We start from the raw sequence: 12819 nt of genomic DNA on the forward strand, positions 1-12819 counted from the left end.
ATGTAGTATTTGACACACTTGTTCACTATGGAATTGTCCAGATTAGGGAAGTGATCAAGTTTATCTCTCCCCTACATCTTTTATACTTGCTTTGTTTATCGAATTGCTCAGATTTTGTGGGCATTTTACCATTGCTTTTGTAGTATTTAATCTCTTATCATTATTTAATGACCCATCTTGTCTTTTTAAAATGTGTTTTATCTAAAATTGAGTTTATCTTTATAACGTTGGTTACTTCTGTTTTCTCTTATATTCCCTTGGCCAAAATATCTTATTCCATTCTTTCACTTTCAATCTACGCATGTCATCAGAGGTGAAATGAATTTCTGATAAGCAAGAAACAGCTGAAGCTTGGTTTCTTTATGCATTCAGTGATCATATATCTCATATAGATGATTTAATCCATTTGCATTCAAGGCAATTATTCATAGGTAGTATATATTTCAGTACTTAGTGGCTATAACAAAACTCAAATAGTGCTTCAGGAAGAATTTTGATACTGTACCTAGAGAGAGAATCATTCTCGATCACAAAACTTTCCTGTTCAGCCCTAAAAGCTTAAATAAAGAAGCAGTGCATCAGTGAGAAAGGTTAGTTGAGTGATTGAGAACACGATATAGAAAGAATGTGCCATGTGTCATTGTTCCCTTTTTTCTAAGGTATGGCAATATTGAGATTCCACTATACTTATATACAACATCTTGTCTAGAGGACATAAGAGAAGGAAAGCAATTTCAGAAATTAATAAAAAAGACTGGATAATGAGAAGAAAGTGAAATATAGGTCTACTGTTTGCTTCCTTCTCCCTGAAGAAGACCGAATTCAGCTCTGTCTTGAAGTAAGTGCCTGAGGAAGAACATCTAATGGAATAAGGTAACAGTGGGAGAACAGAAGGATAGTGAGGTCCGCAAAGCAGCACAAGATAGGAAGAAGACAATGCGCCCACGTGAGTCACCTGTTGCAAGGGAAAGGATGAGCAGAAGAGCCACACTGCATCCCACTACAGGAACAGCTGAGGGCTGCATCTAGTCAGCACAGGCCAGAAGCTTCCCAAGGAGAGTGCCTTGGAAAATTCACAGCTTCATTGCTTCAGAGAGGAAATGTATGCTCTTCTTTCCCCACAAATTTCAGAATACAGGCTGCAGCAGTGTGGTACCACTTTGCAAAAATGAGTCACTTTTGAAAGCCATATTGAACTAGAATATAGAAGCCCTTGCATATTTTCTTCCAGATATCATAATGATATTCTTGCATTATGGCAAGGAAGACTGCACATCATAGGTACAACTGAGCCTAGCATAGTAAACATTATCCTAACACCCTGGCACATAGCACTCTGCACCTCAGGGGATGGTTGGACCAGGATAGTTGGCTTAACATCTCTGAAAGTAGAGATGTCTGAACCCCCAGATTTGGTATCATGTGCCTCTTCACTACCTTTGCTCCTTGAAACACTGTTGGTTGCTGTAGGAACCAGTGAACACCAGGACCTAGTCAGGATTCCCATAACCATACCCAGTCTGCCTACCAAGGCTCAAAGCTCTCTGTACTAAGGGACAGTTCTTGCAGCAGAATCTGACCATGTAGCATAGAGCATGTGCCCATGCTCTGGAACATGGAAATGTCTGGGAGGATGAAAATAGCTAGGACAGTGTACTGACTCTGAGCAGAAAATCAACTCAGTTGTAATACTAATGTGGAAAAGTGCCTGCAGACTCAACTCTGTGTCACTTTGTTCCTACTCCCTCACCTGCAACTAGTAGCATCCAGGACTTCTGTGCCATCCCAAACATAATTCCTGACACTTGCACCGTCCATAAACAGCTGGCTGGGTTTCTGGCCCTACCTAGTCCGCTTACTGGAGGCTTGGGCTTGGCCTTCCCATGCTCAGTGAATCACAGCATGCAGTCTGGGCTTTCTGTATCACATCTAACTCATTAATCTTGCATTCTTGCTGTAATCTCTGTCGCAGAGTTGATGAGCTCAAAGATGGCCCAGTACAGAATTTCAGCCCCTCCAAAGTGAATTTGTTTCTGTTTCCTTGCCTGGGGTTTCTGCTCACGTAGCAGCCTATGCAGAATGGCTGAAGAATGTTTGCTCTGCTCTCCCACAGCAAAAGGAACTCTCATGAAGCTGACCATTCTTCTAGACAAATGTGTGGAATGTATTATCTGCAGCCAGTATTAGCTCTTCTCCTGAACCTATGAAATCAGTCAGGCAGAGGCTGGTAATCTATGAGACCACCTCTTTCCTGGAGCCAACTAATCTTTAACTCTGGTTGCTGTGTTGGATATTGACTGAGAACCTGTGTTCCATTCCTATCCACAGTGTCAGTAGAATCTATTCCAACACCTAATGAGCTCCTGTCTCCAATCCCTTTTTACCCCTTTGTCCTTGGTATTTTGAAGCATCTCAGTCTGACAAAAAAAAAAAGGAAAAAATTAAAAAAGGAAAAAAACTGTGTGTTTGGGATCTCTTAAATAGCATCAAGTGAGCAAATACCCTAATTTTAAGAATTTCTGAAGGAACAGAACGGAAAGTGTGACTTAGAAAACCTGTTAATAACATAGCCAATAGGGTTTATCCAAGGTATGATTACTGCTAATTGAAAACTCTTCCTAGTGCAAAATTATTGAAAATGTGCCCAAATACTCCTCCAAATGGGCATGATTAGAAAACCAACTCACCATGACATATTACATTCAAATTTTCAAAAGTAAAATAGAGACAATCACAAAATTTGAAAGATAAAAATGCCAGATCACTTTCAGAGGAACTCCCATTAGTTTGGCAGAAAATGTATCAACAGATTGGAGAAGCACAGTTCAAGTTCTGAGAAAAAAAATATCTTTCAGCCAGAATATTTTACTCAGAAAAATAAATGAAGACACAATGCTGACTATATAATACAAAAAATAAAAAAAAAAAGATTTTCATCATCTAACCAGCCCTACAAATGGTGCTTAAACATGCACTGCTTATAGAATCAAAGAAAGATAGGCCCAGGAGTGAGATAATTGGGTCATATGGTAGCTATCCCACTCTTGGGAATATATCCAAAGGAAATGAAATGTACGTGTAAGAAAGCAACGTACAACCTTTTATTTATAGCAACACAATCCACAATAGCAAAGACATGGCAACAACCCAGATGCCCATCAAAAGAGGAATGGATAAAGAAACCATGTATGGCTAGTCCGTGGAATAATACACAACCATCAAAATGACATCCTACCCTTTGCAACAAAATGGTCCTAACTAAAGACCATTATACTCAGTGAAATATGCCAATACCCGAAGAACAGATGCCATATGTTCTCTCTGATATAAGGCAACATTATGCAAAATACAAAACAAATAGATCCATAGGTGAGCAAGTATATATATATCCCCACAGATGAACTGAAGAATAAAGCCTAGGATACCAGGAAGAGAAGATATGTGGCAGTAGGCATCTTTATTCTAAACAAAGGGAGTATTCCAGGTGAAGCAGTTAAAAATAGCTTGACAAAGTTACAGAATTGAAAGTCAACAGCAAAAAAAAATATCATAAGTGTTTTTGTATATCAACAATGGGATTGCTGGGAAAGAACTTAAAAGAACCATCCCATTCATAATAAACACAAAAATTAAATGACTGGGGCAAATTTAGATGTGAAAGGCTGCTATAATGAATATAGTAAAATACTAATGAGGAAATAGAAGGGAACAATAAAAGTGGGAAAATCTCTGAAGATCATGAACTGGAAAAATTAACATTAGCAAAATATCCTTATTGTCCAAAGTGATTTATAACTTGAATATAATCCCCATGAAAATGTCAATGACATTCCTCACAGAATTAAGATACCAACACTAAAATTCATATGGGAGCATAAACAGTCCCAAATAACCAAAGCAATGTTGAAACAATAAAAGCGAAATGGAAGAATCATAATATCAGATATGGCAGGATATTATGATCAACACAACATGCACAAAAATAGCCAGGTATATCAATGAAAGATAAAAGAAATCGCACAGATAAAGCCATAGAAGTAGTCAGTTTTGAGTTGATTTAACAAACATTTCCAGAGAAAGGATAGTCTTTCCACAAATAGTGTTAGGAAAATTTGGATTTATACATGCAGAAATATGAAGTATGACCTCCTACTTCAATGTAAAAATGGAAGAAGAATCTAAATGTATGATCAGAAATTTATAAAATCTCTAGAGATGGGAAACCTTTCAATGTATTAACATGGCAATGGCATTTTGGATAAGACCTCAACGCTTAGGCAATAACAGAAAACTAGACAAAGGAGATAATATCAATCTAAGAATTTTCTGTAATGCAGAAGAAATTCCCAATATGCTATTGGTGAGAATAAAAGCTATTACATAGCCACTATGGAAAATGGCATAGAGATTCCTCAAAAATCAAATAGACTTACTGTTTGCTCCACATATCACACTTTGGGTATCTGAAGAAAATAAAATCAGCGAATGAAAGAGATATTTGAGCTGAAATGGCCAATTCACAATAGTCAAGATATGGAATCATCCGAGAAGATAATTAATTGGTGACTGAATAAAGCAAGTGTAATATACATACATGTTGGAGTATTATTTTGCTATAAAACAGAGTAAAATCTTGACATTAGCTACAGAAAGGGTGGAACTGCAGATTATGATGTTAATAAAAAATAAGCCAGATGCAACAATAGAGAATTTCATGTTTCTTTAATATGTGGAAGTTTAAACATAAATATAAGTGTGGGCATGTAAATTTTTAGGAAATAAACTAGAGTTTGAATTCTAGGCCTGAGTTTGTGCTTAGATTGACAATCTGCCAATTATTATCTTTATGAGCCAATCCAAGTTCTTAAGTCATCTCAAATTTAATATCCACATTAGTACAGTAGGTATAATAATGACTTCCACTTTATTAAGCCAGTTCTCCTTGAGAAAAAGTAGCTTAATGGTTGACAGTAAGTGTAAATGCCAACATTTAATAGACACCCACTGTCCCAGGCACTGGATAGAGAGACAAGCGCATGATCTTGGACCTCAAGGAATTCATAATCTGAAGGCAAATATGCACAACTAGATGTCATAAGGAGAAGGAACTGCATTCAGAGAGCTGGATTACTCAGTTATAAACACATCCTTAGGTTTCATGAGGCTTCATTTATTCTCTGAATGCTGAATACAATTTACTAAGAAACAGTGAAAGTCTATTTAAGTTCAGGAAGTAATAGATGCAAAACAACATATTTAAAATCACTGAAAGTGTGATTAACCAGTTTGAGAACATTAATTAAAAATTAATTGAAATCAATTTAGCAACAAGCCATGCTGTGTCTTGAAAGTGAAGGGATGAGAAGAGAATGATTTAATGAGGAAATATCCATTCCCATCAGACCAGTGTCTGATGCCTCTTCTTAACCCATCATCATCCCCTCTGAAGTTGATGAAACCACTAAAGCTTTCTTTCCTCTGTCTTTTTCAAGGGTCTGCATATCACTTGGATGTTCTTCTGGGAAACCACTTCTAATTCAGTCTGCCATTTCAATTCCATTTTTTCCCTTCTGATATAATTCCAGATTCTTCAGAATTAATATTAGCTCCTCTCCAATAACTTAAATTCCTTTTTTTTGTTTTCAACTTAATGTTTTATTTATTACTTCTTAGAATAGCATATTTTTGTTTTGCAATATTCTTGAGGGCTTAATGATTCTGGCAAATAAGGAATTCAACAAATATAAAGTTAAGAGGATCATAGTCCAATAGGAAAAGAGTCAAGCTCTCTCACCCATAATTATATTACAAGATGTTCAATTTCAGTCATCTAAGATAAAATTTTTAAAAGTCACGATGTCATTAAAGCTATAGTAACAAATACTTCTCATCAATGAGCTAGACAAAGATTTCAAGCCAGTTTTGACAAAGCACTTCATTTGCAGCAAAACTAACATAAACAGGCATTTTTTTCTTCTGGAAAATTTGGCTTCAACATCTAAAGGATAGCATATGATATTTGTTTTTATATACTTGTTATTTTACTCAATATGATTATCTTTCATGACCAAACATTTTGCCGCAAAGAATATGACTCATTTTTTTATAGCTGAATAATATTTCACTGTTTATATACACTAGTCACCTAATGGACATATTGGTTGATCTCATATTTTGGCTACTATAAACAGTACTGCAATAAGCATGGTGGAGTAGCTTTCTCTCTCTAATGAAATGAATTTATATCTTCTGGGTTATATACTAAGTAGTGTGATTATTGGCTCATATGGAAATTCTTTTTTTACTATTTTTAAAGAAACTTCCATACTGTTTTCCATAGCGGTTGCACTAATTTGTATTTCGAAAACCAGTGTATGTTAGTGCCTCTTTATCCACATTCTCACCAGGATTTGTTGCTCTGTCTTTTGAGCAATAGGCGTTCTCACAAAGTAACTTGATATCTCATTTAGGTTTTTATTTCGATTTTCCTGATAGATGGTGATTTTGAGTATTTTTTTCATATATTTGTTGGCCATTTGTATTTCTCCTTTTGAGAACTGTTTATTCATACCCTTTGCCCATTAATTTATTGTATTGGTTTGTTGTTGTTGTAGTTGTTGTTGTTGTAGTTGAGCTTTTTGAGTTGCTGATACATTCTGGCTATTAATCATTTATTAGGTATGTGGCCTGAAAATATCTTCTCCCATTCCATCAAACGCCAGTTCACGCTACTGATTGTTTTCTTTGCTGCTCAGAAGCCTCTGGATTTGATAGAATCCCAACTCCCTAGCTTTGTTTCTGTTGCTTGTGCTTGGGGAGTGGTTTTATCTAAGAAGTAATTATCTATATCTGTGTCTTTCAGTGCTTCTGCTATATTTTCTTCCAATAATTTCATAGTCTCAAGTGTTAAATAGTTTAATTTCTCTTTTCAATCGTTGGGAAGTATGCCAGTTATGTTATCACTTAAAGCAGTTCTTTTCTAAGAATTTGGTTTCCCCAGAAGAACATTCTGAGAAAAATCTAACAATTTGAGAAATTTACTTGGGATAATTCTGGGAAATGATGAGTTCAAGAGCAAATGACATTGGTTAAAAAAAAGAAGAAGAAGAGAAAAGGAAGCTAACAAGAAGAGCAGGGGCTGAACAGCTACCACTGTGGGGAGTTAGGGCTGCATCACACTGGTGATCAATACAGAATCTGTTTCATAATTATTCCCTGAAAAGTAGAAAAAGGAGGTATCTCTATATCATCTTTTTCCAGTTATTGCTTGGAGATATTCCACAAGGTATTAGCTGCTTGGCGTTAGTGGTACTAAAACAACTCTCAGGTCTGAAAGAGCAGGTACCAACAGCAAGAAGCTGCAGATGCAGAGAGGTGAATGATCAGGAAGCAATTGCAATGCTGCTCTCAACTTCCTTGATCTTGCCTTTTGAAACTTTCATTGTATTTCCTTCATTACACCACACTCACTTTTTAAAAAGTCATTTTATTTTTACTTGACAGGCAGAGTTACAAAGAGAAGGAGAAAGACTGAGAAAAGTCTTTCATCCACTGATTTACTCCTCAAATGGCTACAATGGCTGGAGATGAACTGATCTAAGAGACAGGATCCAGGAGCTTGCTCTGGGTCTCCCATATGGGTGCAGAGACCCAAGGACTTTAGCCATCTTTAATGTTTTCTCATGCAATTAGCAGGGAGCTGGGTCAGAAGTGGAGCATCCAAGACACAAACTGGCACACATATGGCATGCTGGCATTGCAGACAGACCTTAGCCTACTATGCACAGAGCCACCCCTTGAACTTAATTTTCATGTGTGCTGCAAACCACATATTAATCCATGTGACCACAAATGTGAATCAACTAGAGAAATGAAATCTTAATAACCTGTGTTACCTTTGTAATGTCTCATGCATGAATATGCTCTCAATACCTCTTTCCTTCTCTGTTTAACCCTCTCCACCTTTCCCTGGTTTAGAACAACAGCTTCCTAATTATAGTCCATAGCAATTTGTTTAAAAATAAGAGTCAAGTGAAAAAGAAGGGGAAAACAGAGACCTCACAATTAGGCCTTTAGCTGCCTCTTTTTCATTCTTTTATCTGTCTACCTATTTATTTATTTGTTTTTAATTCTATGATACAATTCCATAGGGTCTGGGAGTTTCCTTCTCTCCTACTCAGGTCCCTGTCTCTCCCCTCCCCGCAACTAATTTTGCCCATCTCATTACAACAGTGCAGTCCTTCCTACTCAGTCATAAGTCCATCATTCTGCTGTTTAAGTGTATCCTGACATTGTAGGCATGGACAATGGCAGAGTCCAGCATCTCATTGTCAAGATATATTTAACAGTTTCATTGGGAGTCTATCTTTGATTTGGAAGTAATAGTTTCTAGTTCTCTGCTCAGCAGAGAAGGATGGCAATTGTCATTGTGAAATCACCGGTTTATTTTTGGGCCATGAACGCTTATCACCAGGAGCTGGTCCCTACCGTTGGCAACAGTGGGAGTCCAGGCAGGTCCGCATCTACAAAATGATTATTTTTATTAAAAGTATATAATGCGCTGAATGCTTTCCAAGAAGAGGATTGCTGGACAACTGCATCCTATATCCTAGTAAGCAACAAATAATTTGATATTTAATGCTTTTAATTAATAAATTCACTGAAATGATAAAGAATGAACATGATATGGTGAAAAGTAAGAACCTTGTAATGATTCTTAAAGCAATCTACTGTCTCCAAACTTCCCCCACTTGCCATATCCTTGCTAACACAGAACATGCACATGGGTATAGGTAATGTCAGTCATCTTATGTAGAGCAAGAAGTGTCAAGGGCATGTTGCTCACTCATCCTTTGAGCCAGGTGAGTTGACAGGTGGCTTTTGGGAGGATTCCATAAAATTGCTCCTTTCTTTTCTGTTCCATCAGCTTCTCTCCCTGCTTTTGTCACCTTATTTTATTTTCTGTCTGTATCCAAACTTGCTACAAAAATGAACAATTTTCACTTATCCCTGCTGTTTCTGAAATAAGTAAAGAAACTCCATTTAGATGATAAGTGTTTTTACTGCTGGTCACAACAGGGAAGCCAACAAGTTTGGCCAAAAATGAAAAACACCAGTGAGAGTTTGGAATAACTCACACGTTCTGAAATTGCTTCAGGTCTTCCCTCAAATGCTAAAGAATCTCAAAAAACTAAAGGAATACATCTGTCCCCTTCTTTAGATTACTAATGTATTTTCTTAGAGTGTATAACCTTTTCCATGTTTGTATTTCTGAAGATTTTAAGAATTATTCTACCATTCGCAACAAAATGGGCTCAACTAGACAAGCTCAGTGAAATAAGCCAATACAAAAAGACAAATATCATATGTTCTCTCTGATATAGGGCTCCTTCATGTAAAATTCCAGATCACTAGATATATAGGTAAATCCTCGTATCGTTCCTCTTGGGCTGCGGGGGCGCTGTCGGAGGCATTCCACCAGGCAGGCATCTCTGAGATGATGTGGGCCATTGAGATGTGGGAGCCGGCGCACCAGGCGTTCTGCCTCAACAACTTCGACTCCATGGTGTTCACGGGGGACTGCAACGTGCTGCTCAAGCTGGTCATGCTGGGCCAGAGGCTGCCGCAGAAGGGCAACGTGGAGATGCTGTGCGGCTGGCCGGGCCGCCTTGCCAGGGCTTCAGCGGCATGAACCGCTTCAGTTTGCGCACCTACTCCAAGTTCAAGAATTCGCTGGTGGTCTCCTTTCTCAGCTACTGTGACTACTACCGGTCGGCCCCGCTAATTCCTGCTGCGCAACTTCGTGTCCTTCAAACGCTCCATGGTCCTGAAGCTCACCTTGCACTTCCTGGTTTGAATCGGCTACCAGTGCACCTTTGGCGTGCTGCAGGCCGGCCAGTACGGCATGGCGCAGACCCGGAGGCAGGCCATCATCCTACTTGTGGCGCCCGGCAAGAAGCTGCCCCTCTTCCCGGAGACCCTGCACGTGTTTGTGCCCCGGGCCTACCAGCTGAGTGTCGTGGTGGAGGAAAAGAAGTTCGTCAGCAACATCACAGGGTTGAGCTCAGGCCCCTTCCGCACCTTCACGGTACGGGACACCACGTCTGATCTTCTGGAGATCCGGAATGGGGCCTCAGCGCCCAAGATCTCCTACAACGGCGAGCCACAGTCCTAGTTCCAGCGGCAGCTCCAGGGCATGCAGTACCGGTCCGTTCTCTGAGACCACATCTGCAAGGACATGAGTGACCTGGTGGCCGCCTGGATGCGATATGTGCCCCTGGCGACGGGCTCCGACTGGCACGACCTGCCCAACATCGAGGTGCAGCTGGCTGATGGCACGCTGGCCAAGGAACCGTGCTACACCACGTCCAAGAAGGCCGTAGCAGCAAGGGCGCCCTCCGCAGCGTGTGCTCCTGCGTGGAAGCTGGCAAGGCCTGCGACCCCATGGCCCGACGGTTCAACTCGCTCATCCCCTGGTGTCTGCCCCACACTGGGAACCGGCACAACCACTGGACCGGTCTCTACGGGCGGCTCGAGTGGGACTGCTTCTTCAGCACCATCGTCACCAACCCTGAGCCTATGGGCAAGCAGGGCCGCGTGCTGCACCCGGAGCAGTACCGCGTGGTCAGCGTGCTGGAATGCCCGTTCCCAGGGCTTCCCCGACACCTTCTGGCTCTTCAGCAACATCCTGGACAAGCACCAGCAGGTGCAGAATGCCATGCCACCCCCTCTGGCCAAAGCCATCGGCCTGGAGATCAAATCGTGTTTGTTGGCCAAAGCTCGGGAGAGCATGTCAGCCAAAATCAAGGAGGAGAAGGAAGAGGAGAAGATAGTTCTGGACTAGTCTGGCTGCGTGTCCCTGGGAACCTGCGGCGCCCGCCGCTGTCCTGCGTCTCGTGTGGAGCCTGCCAGCTCAGATGTGCCATCCACAACCACCGCCGGCCTGAGCCCGCGTGGGACTCGCTGCTCGACTAGTGGGACTCGCTGATCGGCTAGTGGCTTCACGGTGGCCCCTGTGTGGTCTCCTGTATGGGCTCTGGGTTCTTAAAGGTTGTGTGTGTGTGTATTTATTTTTATTTATCTTTTATTAATTACATTGCATTATGTGACACAGTTTCATAGGCTCTGAGAGGAATCCCCCAACCCCTCCCTGTAACCTGCCCCCCTGGTGGATTCCTCCACCTTGTTGCAGTATTACAGTTCAAATTTGGTCAAGGTTCTTTCATTGCAAGCATATACCAAGCATAGAGTCCAGCATCTTATTGTCCACATAAGTTCAACGGTTTCTTGGGGAGACCATCTCTGGTCTGAAGGCAGAGCTGGCAGAATATCATTGATCACTTGAATAGAACGATGTTCTCAACATTAGCCTTATGGATATTTTGAGCCAAATAACTTTATTTTTTACAAACCTATCCTGTGTTCCATGGGATGTTCATTTCACTAGAGACCAGCAATACTTACCCCCCGCCCCCCCCATGGAACCATCAACAGCATCTCTAGATGCTGCCAAATAAATTGTTCTGTAGGAGCACAATTGTAGCTGCTGGAGAACTATAGCTCTGAAGGAATTACACAAAGCTACACTCTGATCAGCAAAGAAATAAAAGGAGACTATAAAGTAAAATACATATCAAAATGAGTTAAGAAATAGAAGCACATTTAAGATTTGAAGATGACACTTAATATTCATGAAAAAAGTTAAGTGTTTTTAGGAATGGCAGTAAGCCACCCAAACTGAAAGCAGTGAAGATACATTGCAGTATGCATCTCCATTGTTGAATACAAGGAGGATCCCCAGTGAAACTGCTAAATATAACTTGACAATAGAATACTAGATTTCCTACCATTACCTGTATCTACAATGCGTAATACAGTTTAATAGCAGACTGTTGCACTTATCAACCGTTACTGAAGGACTATACTATTGTAACAATATGGTGCTGGGGGAGTTTGGGGAAGGATGGGGGGATGGGGGTGGAATCTCTATACCTACAATCTCTATATCTATCATGGAAAGTAAAACGAAAGAAGTTATTTTCTCCCAAAACAAAAGGAAATGCTGAAACCAGTGAACAATTTTGCGAAAATTGCCATTAGTCATAATTCAATATGAGGGCCCGAGTTTGGTGCTAAATCACTTTTTAGAAATTCAGAGCAAGTTTGACATGAACCTTAAACACCAAATGATTATGCTGACCCAGTAAGTCAGCTTTGTGAGTAAGGAAATACATCTCACTATGTCTCCAGATATGCTAAAATTTAAGCGTGGGACAAAAGAGGTGTGTAGACAGCATGCTTTATTAGCAGTAAAGTGTTTATAAACACCTTTATAAAGTTTATAAACACTTGGTGAAAATTGTATTTTGTGTTTTTACAGCAATGTAATCAGAGGCATTCAATTTGAAATAGCTTTCCCTGTTTGGTAAAGAGCTCATTAATTTTATGTTTCCAATATTTACTTATATGAAATGCAGAACTACAAAGGGAGGGAAGGAGAGAGAGAGAGAGAAAGAGAGAGAAAGAAAGAAAGAAAGAAAGAAAGAGAGAGAAAGAAAGAAAAATAAATAAATAAATTTTCATCTACTATTTCTTTCTCTGGATGGCTACAATAGCCAGAGCTGGGCCAAGCCAAAACAAAGAGCCAGCCAGGGTCTTCATCCAGGTCTCCCACATGGGTACCAGAGATCCAAGCACTTAGACATTCAGCTGCATTCCCAAACATGTTAGCAGGGAGCTAGATCAGAAGTGGAACAGGGAGGACTCTGCCTCACACTCTAATATGGGATGCCAGCATTATGAGCAGTGCCTCATCTGACA

At 40.1% G+C, this 12819-nt stretch overlaps 1 pseudogene; it reads left to right on the top strand.

Moving 5' to 3' along the window:
* The first annotated feature begins 8795 nt into the window (after window positions 1-8795).
* On the top strand, window positions 8796-10915 carry LOC121158470 (annotated as a pseudogene).
* The last annotated feature ends 1904 nt before the right edge of the window (window positions 10916-12819 follow it).

This window comes from Ochotona curzoniae, unplaced genomic scaffold (genome assembly GCF_017591425.1).
Source record: "Ochotona curzoniae isolate NIBS_2020 unplaced genomic scaffold, NIBS_Ocur_1.0 contig_3819, whole genome shotgun sequence".
Taxonomy (NCBI): Eukaryota; Metazoa; Chordata; class Mammalia; order Lagomorpha; family Ochotonidae; genus Ochotona; species Ochotona curzoniae.